Source organism: Xenopus tropicalis, chromosome 8 (assembly GCF_000004195.4).
Source record: "Xenopus tropicalis strain Nigerian chromosome 8, UCB_Xtro_10.0, whole genome shotgun sequence".
NCBI classification, from domain to species: Eukaryota; Metazoa; Chordata; class Amphibia; order Anura; family Pipidae; genus Xenopus; species Xenopus tropicalis.
Window position 1 is genome coordinate 26433988 of NC_030684.2, and position 17469 is coordinate 26451456.

Here is a 17469-nt window from a genome sequence, read left to right on the forward strand (position 1 = left end):
CCATAGCTGTAGCCTGATATTCTTTTCTTTGGAATCCTCTGATCCCAACATGGTTTTCAGCTGATATGGAATAAATATTATGGTGTAGGAATGGAACCTGTTGTAATGGTTCCCTGATTATATTAGTTTTCTGTGTAACAGTGCCTAAGTCATTATCAAGGAGAAGAACAATTTTCTGATTCCCGAATCGGGAAGTAGTTTACGTTGTGGCTGCACTGCCATCTCACTGTATCTTGTTCTGCTCCAAATCTGTGTGTCTGGGGCAGAAAGTATTGCACTGCTGATCTTTATGCCGGTAGAATTGAAACTTTTATTAAAAACAAGATGTTTGGCTGTCTGTGGGTGGTTGTATATTTTTTTTATATTAGGTGTTCTGTCTGTCTAATGTCAACCTTGCCTTGTGGCAAAGTGGAACCAAGGGTTTAACCAATAAGAGGAGCATCTTGCATGCAAGGTAATGCTCTATCACGGTGACAAAAGACTCTACTTGTTCAGCTAAAGCAGTGTAGAATATCAGCACTGTAATACCAGGCTCTAACTATTCACCACTTGGTCGGAAATCTTTCTTTGGATGAGGAACAGTGAACTCCGTTCTCTGTTATTTATTTTCTGGCCTTGGATAGGTTTACTAGGAATCACCCCTTACCAAAGGTGCTTTATTTGACACTAGTGTGGGTCTTCAAAATGTTTCATTCATATATCGGCTCCAGATATGTTAACCAGAGGCAATGCAGAAATATATTTGCTGAGATTCTCAGTGGCAGGGTCAAGCTATGTCATGCTGAACACTGGGTTTGTGTTGATATTCTTTGTTGGTGATAGAGAACTAAGCAGATATTTTCACTTTCACTGTGGCAGTAGTATTAGTTAGGAGTCTGCCTTACAGGCTGATGGCCATGTGGTTGCTTCCTTTAGGGTTGGTGCTATGTACCCTTAGGTAGAACATTATAGTTTGGCCTGATGAAAACCAAGCATGAAGTGGTGGACAGTGCCACACAGGCCTTAGCTGGATCATTGACCTTATGCATTATACCCAGGATGAAAAGCCCCTATCTTTCCCTTTAGAAAAGTGCCAGTGACATCCATTCTCTCATTAATTATGATTGATTGACCTGTCAGTCTCTGTAACTTTCCTTCAGTCCCTTGGCTGACATGTTAAATATGCACTGAAATGTTAATACAGCAATATAACGGCTATTAATGGAAATTGCCTTTTTAAAGAAATGAAGTGGCTGAAAGTTTGCAGACTGGTCTTTTACGGTTTCCCTGGAGATGTATTAGATAAGTGATTATGTAGAACCTTATGGTGCAATGTGAGTATATTAGAGGCCACCGAGAAGCCCTGTGACTACCACGGAACTGTGAAGTGACTTTTAACATTTTATACTATAGATCATGGGTACATAAAACAAGGATATAACACAAGGATTCTTATCCTATGATATGGGTCAGGAACCAAAAAATGACTCTTGTGCAGTTAATGGTGAGTCATCATGGCCCCTCCTGAATACAGTGAAAGTGAGAGGTACATAAACCGTTATTCTTCAGTTTTATTTGGTTTCCAGGCCTGGATTTCTGGCAAGGCCACAAATGCCTGGGCCTATGTCAGAACAAATTTAGGGACAGCACTGCCCAACCGAACCTTAACTTTGTTCACATCCAGAGCACTGGGGTCTAGGTGCACTGGAGATTCTTGCACTTCCTGTCCCTAGTGCTCTGTGTATGACATAAAAGGATGCTCTTGCGTGTGATCCTGGGGAGGGGGAAGGTGCAGCATGGGAAGGGGGATGGCGCTATTGAGTTCCTTGATTAAAAGGTTAAGAAAATTTGATATCATGTTTGGAAGGAATTTGGGAAGTGGTAGCTGGAATTAATCACAGTTTACATAATGTTTTCATGTGTAATGCAAAGGGCCATCGGTGTACCCCGGCCTTTGAGGCAGGGACTCGAGCCTGAAAGAATCGCGACCCGACCCACTGAAGCAACGGAGATCTCCAAATCTCCCCAGAGATCCAACAAATATACGCAAGATGGACCCGTGGACCCCTCCAGCCCCCCTCGATTCAACCCAAAGGTATGTACACATAATGTTAAAGGCTTAAATGCACCACAAAACCGAACAATGACCTTTTCAGAAAAAAAAAAACCATTCCCCAAATAAATCTCCAAACACTTCCTTCAGACATACTGTACTTGGCAAACTCACCCACAAAATCTAAAGGAGTGGCCATACTTATAGTGAAAAATGTAAAATTCCAATTACACCAGAAATATGTAGACCAAGAAGATCACTACATAATCATAACAGTCCTTCTACAAAATCAACTGACAACATTGGTATCAGTGTATGCTCCTAATACCTCTAAAAGAACGTTTTTCCAAAACTTTTTCAAAAAGCTCTCGGAGACCCCTGAGGGCAGAGCTGTCATAGGAGGTGACTTTAATACAATGTGGAATAACAATATAGACATATCTCATAGTAACATAGTAAGTTGGTAGAAAAAAGATGTACGTCCATCATGTTCAACCATAATGCCTATATATAACCTGCCTAACTGCTAGCTGATCCAGAGGAAGGCAAAAAACCCCATCTGAAGCCTCTTTAATTTGCCGCAGAGGGGAAAAAATTCCTTCCTGACTCCAAGATGGCAATCGGACCAGTCCCTGGATCAACTTGTACTAAGAGCTATCTCCCATAACCCTGTATTCCCTCACTTGTACTGAGAGCTATCTCCCCTACCCCTGTATTCCCTCACTTGTACTGAGAGCTATCCCCCATACCCCTGTATTCCCTCACTTGTACTGAGAGCTATCTCCCCTACCCCTGTATTCCCTCACTTGTACTGAGAGCTATCTCCCCTACCCCTGTATTCCCTCACTTGTACTGAAAGCTATCTCCCATACCCCTGTATTCCCTCACTTGTACTGAGAGCTATCTCCCATAACCCTGTATTCCCTCACTTGTACTAAGAGCTATCTCCCATAACCCTGTATTCCCTCACTTGTACTAAGAGCTATCCCCCCTACCCCTGTATTCCCTCACTTGTACTAAGAGCTATCTCCCATACCCCTGTATTCCCTCACTTGTACTGAGAGCTATCTCCCCTACCCCTGTATTCCCTCACTTGTACTGAGAGCTATCTCCCCTACCCCTGTATTCCCTCACTTGTACTGAGAGCTATCTCCCATAACCCTGTATTCCCTCACTTGTACTGAGAGCTATCTCCCCTACCCCTGTATTCCCTCACTTGTACTGAGAGCTATCTCCCATAACCCTGTATTCCCTCACTTGTACTAAGAGCTATCTCCCCTACCCCTGTATTCCCTCACTTGTACTGAGAGCTATCTCCCATAACCCTGTATTCCCTCACTTGTACTAAGAGCTATCTCCCCTACCCCTGTATTCCCTCACTTGTACTGAGAGCTATCTCCCATACCCCTGTATTCCCTCACTTGTACTAAGAGCTATCTCCCCTACCCCTGTATTCCCTCACTTGTACTGAGAGCTATCTCCCCTACCCCTGTATTCCCTCACTTGTACTAAGAGCTATCTCCCCTACCCCTGTATTCCCTCACTTGTACTGAGAGCTATCTCCCATAACCCTGTATTCCCTCACTTGTACTGAGAGCTATCTCCCCTACCCCTGTATTCCCTCACTTGTACTGAGAGCTATCTCCCATAACCCTGTATTCCCTCACTTGTACTAAGAGCTATCTCCCCTACCCCTGTATTCCCTCACTTGTACTGAGAGCTATCTCCCATAACCCTGTATTCCCTCACTTGTACTAAGAGCTATCTCCCCTACCCCTGTATTCCCTCACTTGTACTGAGAGCTATCTCCCATAACCCTGTATTCCCTCACTTGTACTAAGAGCTATCTCCCATAACCCTGTATTCCCTCACTTGTACTGAGAGCTATCTCCCCTACCCCTGTATTCCCTCACTTGTACTGAGAGCTATCTCCCCTACCCCTGTATTCCCTCACTTGTACTGAGAGCTATCCCCCATACCCCTGTATTCCCTCACTTGTACTGAGAGCTATCCCCCCTACCCCTGTATTCCCTCACTTGTACTGAGAGCTATCTCCCATAACCCTGTATTCCCTCACTTGTACTAAGAGCTATCTCCCCTACCCCTGTATTCCCTCACTTGTACTGAGAGCTATCTCCCCTACCCCTGTATTCCCTCACTTGTACTAAGAGCTATCTCCCATACCCCTGTATTCCCTCACTTGTACTGAGAGCTATCTCCCATAACCCTGTATTCCCTCACTTGTACTGAGAGCTATCTCCCATAACCCTGTATTCCCTCACTTGTACTGAGAGCTATCTCCCATACCCCTGTATTCCCTCACTTGTACTGAGAGCTATCTCCCATAACCCTGTATTCCCTCACTTGTACTGAGAGCTATCTCCCATACCCCTGTATTCCCTCACTTGTACTGAGAGCTATCTCCCATACCCCTGTATTCCCTCACTTGTACTGAGAGCTATCCCCCCTACCCCTGTATTCCCTCACTTGTACTGAGAGCTATCCCCCCTACCCCTGTATTCCCTCACTTGTACTGAGAGCTATCTCCCATAACCCTGTATCCCCTCACTTGTACTGAGAGCTATCTCCCCTACCCCTGTATTCCCTCACTTGTACTGAGAGCTATCTCCCATACCCCTGTATTCCCTCACTTGTACTGAGAGCTATCCCCCCTACCCCTGTATTCCCTCACTTGTACTAAGAGCTATCTCCCATACCCCTGTATTCCCTCACTTGTACTGAGAGCTATCTCCCCTACCCCTGTATTCCCTCACTTGTACTGAGAGCTATCTCCCCTACCCCTGTATTCCCTCACTTGTACTGAGAGCTATCTCCCATAACCCTGTATTCCCTCACTTGTACTGAGAGCTATCTCCCATACCCCTGTATTCCCTCACTTGTACTGAGAGCTATCTCCCATACCCCTGTATTCCCTCACTTGTACTGAGAGCTATCTCCCATAACCCTGTATTCCCTCACTTGTACTGAGAGCTATCTCCCCTACCCCTGTATTCCCTCACTTGTACTAAGAGCTATCTCCCATACCCCTGTATTCTCTCACTTGTACTAAGAGCTATCTCCCATAACCCTGTATTCCCTCACTTGTACTAAGAGCTATCTCCCCTACCCCTGTATTCCCGCACTTGTACTGAGAGCTATCTCCCATAACCCTGTATTCCCTCACTTGTACTGAGAGCTATCTCCCATAACCCTGTATTCCCTCACTTGTACTGAGAGCTATCTCCCATACCCCTGTATTCCCTCACTTGTACTGAGAGCTATCTCCCATACCCCTGTATTCCCTCACTTGTACTGAGAGCTATCCCCCCTACCCCTGTATTCCCTCACTTGTACTGAGAGCTATCTCCCCTACCCCTGTATTCCCTCACTTGTACTGAGAGCTATCTCCCATACCCCTGTATTCCCTCACTTGTACTGAGAGCTATCCCCCCTACCCCTGTATTCCCTCACTTGTACTGAGAGCTATCTCCCATAACCCTGTATCCCCTCACTTGTACTGAGAGCTATCTCCCCTACCCCTGTATTCCCTCACTTGTACTGAGAGCTATCTCCCCTACCCCTGTATTCCCTCACTTGTACTGAGAGCTATCTCCCCTACCCCTGTATTCCCTCACTTGTACTGAGAGCTATCTCCCATACCCCTGTATTCCCTCACTTGTACTGAGAGCTATCCCCCCTACCCCTGTATTCCCTCACTTGTACTAAGAGCTATCTCCCATACCCCTGTATTCCCTCACTTGTACTGAGAGCTATCTCCCCTACCCCTGTATTCCCTCACTTGTACTGAGAGCTATCTCCCCTACCCCTGTATTCCCTCACTTGTACTGAGAGCTATCTCCCATAACCCTGTATTCCCTCACTTGTACTGAGAGCTATCTCCCATACCCCTGTATTCCCTCACTTGTACTGAGAGCTATCTCCCCTACCCCTGTATTCCCTCACTTGTACTGAGAGCTATCTCCCCTACCCCTGTATTCCCTCACTTATACTGAGAGCTATCTCCCCTACCCCTGTATTCCCTCACTTGTACTGAGAGCTATCTCCCATAACCCTGTATTCCCTCACTTGTACTAAGAGCTATCCCCCATACCCCTGTATTCCCTCACTTGTACTGAGAGTTATCTCCCATAACCCTGTATTCCCTCACTTGTACTGAGAGCTATCTCCCCTACCCCTGTATTCCCTCACTTGTACTGAGAGCTATCTCCCATAACCCTGTATTCCCTCACTTGTACTGAGAGCTATCCCCCCTACCCCTGTATTCCCTCACTTGTACTAAGAGCTATCTCCCATACCCCTGTATTCCCTCACTTGTACTGAGAGCTATCTCCCCTACCCCTGTATTCCCTCACTTGTACTGAGAGCTATCTCCCCTACCCCTGTATTCCCTCACTTGTACTGAGAGCTATCTCCCATAACCCTGTATTCCCTCACTTGTACTGAGAGCTATCTCCCATACCCCTGTATTCCCTCACTTGTACTGAGAGCTATCTCCCATACCCCTGTATTCCCTCACTTGTACTGAGAGCTATCTCCCATAACCCTGTATTCCCTCACTTGTACTAAGAGCTATCCCCCATACCCCTGTATTCCCTCACTTGTACTGAGAGTTATCTCCCATAACCCTGTATTCCCTCACTTGTACTGAGAGCTATCTCCCATACCCCTGTATTCCCTCACTTGTACTGAGAGCTATCTCCCATAACCCTGTATTCCCTCGCTTGTACTGAGAGCTATCCCCCCTACCCCTGTATTCCCTCACTTGTACTGAGAGCTATCTCCCATAACCCTGTATTCCCTCACTTGTACTGAGAGCTATCTCCCATAACCCTGTATTCCCTCACTTGTACTGAGAGCTATCTCCCCTACCCCTGTATTCCCTCACTTGTACTGAGAGCTATCTCCCATAACCCTGTATTCCCTCACTTGTACTGAGAGCTATCTCCCATACCCCTGTATTCCCTCACTTGTACTGAGAGCTATCTCCCATACCCCTGTATTCCCTCACTTGTACTGAGAGCTATCTCCCATACCCCTGTATTCCCTCACTTGCTAAGAATCCATCCAGCCCCTTCTTAAAGCTATATAATGTATCAGCCAGCACGACTGATTCAGGGAGGGAATCCCACAACTTCACAGCTCTCACAGTAAAATATCCTTTCTGAATATTTAAATGGAACCTCCTTTCTTCTAAATTCTAATGCTAGCCTCCCCAATAGAAACAGAAGAAATAGAACAAATAATTAAAGAGGCGAGGTCCGGAAAAGCACGAGGCGCAGGTGGCTACACAACAAAATATTAAAAGAAGTTTGCAAACCAACTAATCCCCCCAACTGAGAGATCTCTTCCAAACGTTCTTAGAGGGCTCACCCCCTACTCAGCATATGCAAACAGCATCTATTGTAATGATACTAAAACCAGGGAAAGACCTTTACAACTGTGACAGTAAACAGGGTACTTCTCTGATTCACTACAACCAAGTGGGTTTTGTGCCAGGCAGATGCAGTGGACAATGTCTGCAAAGCAATAAACTTAATCAGTCTAGCACCAAAGATGCACTCCACATCACTTCTTTTATCCCTGGATGCACAAAAAGCATTTGACAGATTGGATTGGAGATACATTTTTGCAGTACTAGAGAAATTAAATCTACCTAAACCTTTTATAACGGAACTGAAACAGCACCCTCAGCTCAAGTGTCCATAATGGAACCCACTCTGGCCTTACTGAAGGGGGAACCTGCCAAGGTTGTCTCATGTCCCCTTTAATATTTGACTTGTCCCTAGAGCCTTTAGCCCATGCAATCAGACAAAACCCTGTTATAAAAGTATTTCAAGTGGGTGCCAAGGAACATGAATCTATTCACAGATGACATTTTACATACTGCATACTTACATTGACATCTTCCCAAACTACACTACCAAATTTACTAAGAACCCTGGACAGGTTCTAGCACATTGCAGGATATAAATTAAACACAACAAAGTCACATGCTTTCCCCTTACAAATGACCAAATCAGAACTAAAATGAATACATTAAATTTCGACTACAAATGGGAAAGCAACTCAATAACTTACTTGGGAATCAACCTCACCCCCTCCTATTAAACATTATATACAGCCAACTACCCCAAGTCAATAGATAGAATTAAAAAAAAGATTTAACCATCTGGCACACATACCGTCTCTCCTGGTTTGGGAGGATAGTAGCAGTCAAGATGACATTACTGCCACAAATATTATATTTATTCAGGACAATTCCTACAATTCTCAGAAAAAATAGCCTCTGCCGTTCAAAAGTCCATTTCGAACTTCATATGGGGGGGGGGGGAATTAAATTAAATCAGCAATAACAACTTAACCAAAAACACCAGGCGGACTGGGGGTCCCTCACATATACCACTACTTTTTAGCAAGCAGACTAGAGGCTATGATTAACAAACCTACAGGAGAGCCACGGAAAGTAATAGAGAACCTCTTTATGGCCCCCCTACAATCATCCCACCTATTCTGGATACCCAAGACATCTAGAAACACTCCAACAGATTACTTACCAACCTCAAAACACACACTAGGATTGTGGGACACAATAGTATATAAACTAAAACTAAGCTCGTCCAACACCAGTTTGTAACTATTCTAAATTACAAAGATTTCTTACCAGCTTTGCTCCCTCTGAGTTTAAAACCTGGATAAACCCTATAAAACTTTGCACAATCTCATTCAAAGATTGCACAGACAAATACGAAATACCAAACACACCACTATTCCAATTTCTGCAAACAAAACACTTTGTGGAAACTAAAATTAAAACACAGACAAATCAATCCATTATATATTTTGGAAACATTTGCTATAAACAGACTCACCCATCTCACTACTATACTACCACTTAGCAGCAGATACAACAACCATACATGACTAAATGGGAATCATGACTAAATAGCAATCACAATCCCAGAACAGACCTGGACAAATATATGGAATACAGCCAGCAAAACTTTGATTTGTGCAGTCTCTAGTGAGAGTGCATATAAAATTATTTTCAGATGGTATTACAACCTGACACGCATCAGCAGATTAAGTAAAGATCCAGATTTGTCAACTTGGGATGTGGAGAACAAGGGTCATTTATACACACACGGTGGACATGCAAAGTAGCTCATGAATTGTAGCAGATGTAGCAATTCTGCTCTCCGAGGTCTTTCGGTGCACAATAAAACCAGCCCCACACACATTTCTGCTGGGACTGAAAATGAGAGCTGTCCAATCTAAACAATCAGGCAAACTAGCCACACACATTCTGACAGCAGCAAGATCACTACTAGCAGCCAACTGGAAACATCCTCGCATTCCAGGCCTGCAAACACTGATTACAAAAATATATTGGATCAGAGCCATGGAATCAATCAGAGACAAACTTTTGGACCGAAGTTACGAGGGGGAACTGGAGTGGTATCCATGGGGTCAGTATCGGGAGAGCCAGAAGACCAGAGCCGACGGCACACCTGGAGATACCTAAAACAAAGCACCAAAGGAGGTGGTAATTATCAGTTATGTCAATTATCTAAGCACTCTAGACCCTCAACCTAGCCCTGTCTCTTTCCTCCCTCTTACTGCCCTCTCTACTCCGTTTCTGTTTAAAGCAAACTAATAACTGTTTATACAAATAAGTTACTATTGGTAAAAATGTGCAACAAATCTAGAAGTCAACAAGTCTAAGAATAATCTTAAAATTAATAAGTAATTAAACAGGAAGCAGTATTTCAGAAGAGTTTAAGCCCAATAAATAATTGTCCTGCTATGCCCTAAAACCAATCTTGCACTGCACATTGCAGATTTCATAATGGGGGGTTCCCTAGCTTCAATACACAAACAAACCCTGGACAAGCTTTTTGAATAGAAAAAGGCCTCAGAGCATTTATTAACCATTTTAAGAAATAACATTGTAAATTTTACAACCAGGTATTAACTTAGCCTTAATAGCAGTTAGTATAAAAAAGATCTAACAAGGCTAGGGTTGCCCCAGGCAGCCTCGTTTTTGAATGGGCTGTCTGGGTCAAAATTGCCTGCCCAATTTTCCAAATTAAGAAAACCAGCAAGACTCTATTACATTGATGTAGCATGACCTCACCTTGGGTGTCAATGGCCCTGCCCATGATATCACCCACCCCACACCCCTGGAGGTCACCTGCCTCTGTGTTGTAACCCACCTTGCCTCCTGCCCAGTGTTGCTGAAGCTGAAAGGTGGCAACCCTAAACCAGGCCAGGCCCCCAGACCTCATCTCCAGCGGAACTTTCCCCCTCCTAACATGCATACTATGAGCCCCACCAATGCCTGCTGAACCGCTGACTGGGGACATGACTGGTAAAGCTGCTCAAAATTCCTTCTAACTAGACCAACAAACGCCATTGAGCATGGGGTGGGGGGTTCTCTGTGCCTCCCAACCCCATCATGTCTGGCTTCCCTATGCAGGTTATTGGGTTGCTACCTGTTTGTTTTAGACCACAACTGGACCACAAGAATTTTCAAGGGGCTGTCCAGATCTAAACTTTCTGACAAGTTTTCAGCCTTGTGTATACTAGACACAAATTCACCTAACTGCGTCTGATTGACACAATAACCGTGCCTCTGGCATCATGAATAACCAAGTTTTTGTACCACAGAGACCTTATCCGCACACCCTGGCACTCCAAACTTGTATGCCCGGTGCACACTGCTGGAGGGATCGGCACCCTCCAAAAATAGTACAACCACAAAAAAAGCAAATGTCACTCAGGGCTGTAAACAAGGGAAAAACCCTTAAAAAAGTTTTATTGCGGAGGAGCAACGTTTCGGGGCAACGTGACCCCTTTATCAAGCTTGATAAAGGGGTCACGTTGCCCCGAAACGTTGCACCTCCGCAATAAAACTTTTTTAAGGGTTTTTCCCTTGTTTACAGCCCTGAGTGCCATTTGCTTTTTTTGTGGTTATCATGAATAACCAAAACATCCTCGCCCCAGTCCTGTCATCTTTAACTTGCCCCTGATATCACTGGGCAAACTGGGTTTAATCCTATCTTTAATGGGGGGGGGGATATTAGCATACAGCAAGGTTTTACTAACCCATCTTTCACTTGTTTGTAATTTAAAATATTTATGATTTATATATTTCTCTAGGTTTCAGCCCCAAATTTATAACATGGTTGGCAGCATTAATGACAGCTACTTTGGACTTAACACTCACAGTGCCTTTGTTATTCTCCATTGAAGTAGAGTAGGAAGCTTTTTTATTTTTTTTTTAGATTATGAAGCTTTTTTCTGTCTGAATATGTCCCTTAATATAAATGTTTTGCCTTCCAATCTGGGGAATATTTATATTATTTTATACCAATGAAAATATACGTATATATGAGACGTTTGTTTTTCTGAGGGTCTGGCACCTGTCTGAGCACTGTTCTCCTCACATGGTTTCTCTGCCTGCGGCCCGGCAGCCTGTCAGCCTCTCTCTGCATCTCCTATGAAGAAATGATCTGTCGCAGCTGCAGGCCAAGGATTCCATTACAGAGGCGTCTGAGCCCAGGAAGCGCACAGATGCTGCTAAAGGAGCTTGCCGCTTGTTGATGCACAGGGCCCCCTCTGTGTGTTTCCAGCAATGGCTGCGGAGATCACAGTTTATCACAGTTATGAGGCTGACACTTTCCCTCTCGTCCCTGGCTCTGCTCCCAGGAGTCAGACTATCTCCGCAGCCATTGCTGGAGACACACACAGGGGGCCCTGTGCGTCAACTGGCGGCTTGAGAAATATCTGGAAAACAAAGCAATGGTTCTGTTTATACTGCATCCTTTATAAATCCTAATGGGTGTTTATAAAAAAGAGGTTCTTAAAGTGATTAACCTCAACCGGGGCATTTAAGTTCTCAGTTGAGATGTTCTGCTCTGTAATGCTTCTTCTGGAGGTTCTGTTTAACTGTAAAAACACAAAAAATCCCACATATTTCCTAATGTCGGATTTGTTTTTCTCTTCCAGACATTGATGATAATAAGCCATGCTTGCAGGCAGAACAGCATAACTACCGACCAGTTGCTGTGTGCTGCATGGGAGAAATTAGAGGCCAGTGTGAATAGGTGTAATATATACTGTATTGTGGGACCTTAGTTGCAGTGCTGGGCCAAGTTCTATTTGTGTCCAAAGCCTGCCCCTCCCAGCCATCTTGCCCCCTGGCAGTCACATACTTGCATCAATGCAAACCCTCTTGCCAGGCCCAAACTGGGATTCAAAACAGGTCTGGCATTTCAACTACACAGAGGCCCAAACAGCCTCCCACCAGACTGTCTATGGTATCATATAGCAGCCCATCTGGGATTTGCCAAAATCCACAGATTGTCAGTCCATGTCTGTCTCCTTCATTATACCACCCCCCCCCCCCCTGCTGGTTGCTTATTTGATCACATACCTCATTCCAATCAGTAACTTATTTGCCCCCTACAAGTTGTGTCGCTTATACCCTTAATGGGACTGCACTAGGCAAATCCATAATGGAGAAGGACCTTGGAGTCCTTGTAGATAATAAACTTGGCTGTAGCAAGCAATGCCAGGCAGCAGCTGCAAGGGCAAACAAGGTTTTGAGCTGTATTAAAAGGGGTATAGATTCACGGGGTGAGGGGGTTATCCTTCCCCTTTACAGAGCGCTGGTAAGGCCCCATCTAGAATATGCTGTTCAGTTTTGGTCTCCAGTGCTCAAACGGGACATTATTGAGTTAGAGAGGGTCCAGAGAAGGGCAACTAAGCTGGTAAAGGGAATGGAAAGTCTCAGTTATGAAGAAAGACTGGCCAAGCTGGGTCTGTTTACACTGGAGAAGAGGCGCTTAAGAGGTGACATGATAACTATGTATAAATATATAAGGGGATCATATAATAACCTTTCTAATGCTTTTCCAACTGACACGAGGGCACCTACTTCGATTAGAAGAAAGGAGATTCTGTTTAAATATTCGGAAAGGATTTTTTACTGTGAGAGCTGTGAAGTTGTGGAATTCCCCTTTCTAAACCGTCGTACTGGCTGATACATTATATAGCTTCTAGGAGGGGTTGGATGGCTTTTTAGCAAGTGAGGAAATACAGGGGTTTGGGAGATAGCTCTCAGTACAAGTGAGGGAATACAGGGGTAGGGGAGATAGCTCTCAGTACAAGTGAGGGAATACAGGGGTAGGGGAGATAGCTCTCAGTACAAGTGAGGGAATACAGGGGTAGGGGAGATAGCTCTCAGTACAAGTGAGGGAATACAGGGGTAGGGGAGATAGCTCTCAGTACAAGTGAGGGAATACAGGGGTAGGGGAGATAGCTCTCAGTACAAGTGAGGGAATACAGGGGTATGGGAGATAGCTCTCAGTACAAGTGAGGGAATACAGGGGTAGGGGAGATAGCTCTCAGTACAAGTGAGGGAATACAGGGTTATGGGAGATAGCTCTCAGTACAAGTGAGGGAATACAGGGGTAGGGGAGATAGCTCTCAGTACAAGTGAGGGAATACAGGGTTATGGGAGATAGCTCTCAGTACAAGTGAGGGAATACAGGGGTAGGGGAGATAGCTCTCAGTACAAGTGAGGGAATACAGGGGTAGGGGAGATAGCTCTCAGTACAAGTGAGGGAATACAGGGGTAGGGGAGATAGCTCTCAGTACAAGTGAGGGAATACAGGGGTATGGGAGATAGCTCTCAGTACAAGTGAGGGAATACAGGGGTAAGGGAGATAGCTCTTAGTACAAGTGAGGGAATACAGGGTTATGGGAGATAGCTCTCAGTACAAGTGAGGGAATACAGGGGTAGGGGAGATAGCTCTCAGTACAAGTGAGGGAATACAGGGGTAGGGGAGATAGCTCTCAGTACAAGTGAGGGAATACAGGGGTAGGGGAGATAGCTCTCAGTACAAGTGAGGGAATACAGGGGTAGGGGAGATAGCTCTCAGTACAAGTGAGGGAATACAGGGGTAGGGGAGATAGCTCTCAGTACAAGTGAGGGAATACAGGGGTATGGGAGATAGCTCTCAGTACAAGTGAGGGAATACAGGGGTAGGGGAGATAGCTCTCAGTACAAGTGAGGGAATACAGGGGTATGGGAGATAGCTCTCAGTACAAGTGAGGGAATACAGGGGTAGGGGAGATAGCTCTCAGTACAAGTGAGGGAATACAGGGGTAGGGGAGATAGCTCTCAGTACAAGTGAGGGAATACAGGGTTATGGGAGATAGCTCTCAGTACAAGTGAGGGAATACAGGGGTAGGGGAGATAGCTCTCAGTACAAGTGAGGGAATACAGGGGTAGGGGAGATAGCTCTCAGTACAAGTGAGGGAATACAGGGGTAGGGGAGATAGCTCTCAGTACAAGTGAGGGAATACAGGGGTATGGGAGATAGCTCTCAGTACAAGTGAGGGAATACAGGGGTAAGGGAGATAGCTCTTAGTACAAGTGAGGGAATACAGGGTTATGGGAGATAGCTCTCAGTACAAGTGAGGGAATACAGGGGTAGGGGAGATAGCTCTCAGTACAAGTGAGGGAATACAGGGTTATGGGAGATAGCTCTCAGTACAAGTGAGGGAATACAGGGGTATGGGAGATAGCTCTCAGTACAAGTGAGGGAATACAGGGGTAGGGGAGATAGCTCTCAGTACAAGTGAGGGAATACAGGGTTATGGGAGATAGCTCTCAGTACAAGTGAGGGAATACAGGGTTATGGGAGATAGCTCTCAGTACAAGTGAGGGAATACAGGGTTATGGGAGATAGCTCTCAGTACAAGTGAGGGAATACAGGGGTATGGGAGATAGCTCTCAGTACAAGTGAGTGAATACAGGGGTAGGGGAGATAGCTCTCAGTACAAGTGAGGGAATACAGGGGTATGGGAGATAGCTCTCAGTACAAGTGAGGGGATACAGGGGTATGGGAGATAGCTCTCAGTACAAGTGAGGGAATACAGGGGTATGGGAGATAGCTCTCAGTACAAGTGAGGGAATACAGGGGTAGGGGAGATAGCTCTCAGTACAAGTGAGGGAATACAGGGGTATGGGAGATAGCTCTCAGTACAAGTGAGGGAATACAGGGGTAGGGGAGATAGCTCTCAGTACAAGTGAGGGAATACAGGGGTAGGGGAGATAGCTCTCAGTACAAGTGAGGGAATACAGGGGTATGGGAGATAGCTCTCAGTACAAGTGAGGGAATACAGGGGTAGGGGAGATAGCTCTCAGTACAAGTGAGGGAATACAGGGGTAGGGGAGATAGCTCTCAGTACAAGTGAGGGAATACAGGGGTAGGGGAGATAGCTCTCAGTACAAGTGAGGGAATACAGGGGTAGGGGAGATAGCTCTCAGTACAAGTGAGGGAATACAGGGGTAGGGGAGATAGCTCTCAGTACAAGTGAGGGAATACAGGGGTATGGGAGATAGCTCTCAGTACAAGTGAGGGAATACAGGGGTATGGGAGATAGCTCTCAGTACAAGTGAGGGAATACAGGGGTATGGGAGATAGCTCTCAGTACAAGTGAGGGAATACAGGGGTATGGGAGATAGCTCTCAGTACAAGTGAGGGAATACAGGGGTAGGGGGGATAGCTCTCAGTACAAGTGAGGGAATACAGGGGTAGGGGAGATAGCTCTCAGTACAAGTGAGGGAATACAGGGGTATGGGAGATAGCTCTTAGTACAAGTTGATCCAGGGACTGGTCCGATTGCCATCTTGGAGTCAGGAAGGATTTTTTTCCCCTCTGCTGCAAATTAGAGAGGCTTCAGAAGGGTTTTTTTGCCCTTTGAATCAACTAGCAGTTAGGCAGGTTATATATAGGCATTAAGGTTTAACTTGATGGACATATTTCTTTTTTCAACCTAACTTACTATGTTAGACTGAGGCCATTGTAGTCAGTGGACTTAGGTGCCGGCGATCATAGACAGTGGTGATGGCTTAACTGTATATGAGAAAGACTTGCCTCATTTTTCTCCCCCACCTAATGGTTAAAAATTTACTTCATGAAATATACTTCATAAAGAGGCTACTGCAGTACCTTCAGTAGCCGCCTGATGGCAGCATTGCTTTTTTCCCCCAATAAGATGGGTCAATATTTCCCCAGTAAGATGGGTACATATTTTTAACACCAAATAATTAAGACAATTGGCACGGGTACGATCACATGTCCCCAATAATTAGCAAAAATGGGGGGTGCTCAACACCCAATGATTAAATATAATTATAGATAGAACAGTGGTGTATTATTGGGCACAGTAATACCAACACCATATCATTATTAAACAGGTCCATTAATTGGGTCCCTTTATTTGACAATACTAGAAATAGCATTATAAGAAATGCACAAAATTTATATATATAATATTAACAAATTTAATGAGAGGCACTTTGAATTCTAAATGAATATTATTATTATATTTAAATGTTGTGCATTCCTTATAATGCTATTTCTACTATTGACAAATAAAGGGATGCAATAAATGAACTTCAAACCTGTTTCAAACCCGGTAATACACCACACCTTGGCGTTACCAGCACGGGGTCATCTTCCTCAGAATCAGTCACTGTGACGGCTCCACTGGTCTCCACTGACTATTAACTCAAGGGATTTCCTCTACCACAGAGACACAGCGAGACGCCTGGCTATAGAGTGCTGTCTGCCAATTACATGTGAGTGTCATTTCAACTATTTCCTCTATTATTTAACAGCAAATTGGTACTTTCTTTATTAGACTGACCAGAACCACCTCTACTTTCCTCCACTCTAATTTAATGTGTTTGAGCACACTGTAATGAGCTGGAAATGAAGCCAGTGTTTATCTATGGCTCAGTGCACACACAGGTGATTTAGGGATACTCTGTTCCACTGTATAGTTTCTTCTTTTAACAAGAAAAATTATTTGTATTCCTTGCTTGGCCAGGGCTGTTATTGGCAGAGGTGGGGTCCAGGAGAAAATACCCACTATGTGACATTAATAATATAATTAGCAGCATCCCCATTAGTTTTCAGGGGCAGGTTGGATAATATTGGGGCTTTGCCCATACCTGTGTTTTATAAGGGATTATCAAGTTTTTGCCACCCCTTGTAACTGGCCCCTTACTGCCACCCTAGGCATAGTCCTCACCTTGCTCTCATGGCAAGAGCAGCCCTGCGTGTGTGCATACGTACAGTACATGCAGGTGGTCGGTTAGTTAGCCAGCGGTGGGAGTCATGGTGGGCCCCAGTCACCCTGTTTGATGCTGTGTTCCCTAGTCCAATATTCCTGCAACAGGTTCAATATCTGCAAAAATGCAAGTATTGGGTTAACAGCGATAACTTTTCGTCTGACCCACCCTCCCCCCACCAAGGATGGCATCAGGTCTGGGATTTAAAATATCCTGGTATTTTCTGTACACCACTTACCAACCCAATAAATAGTGCCTGTCTATG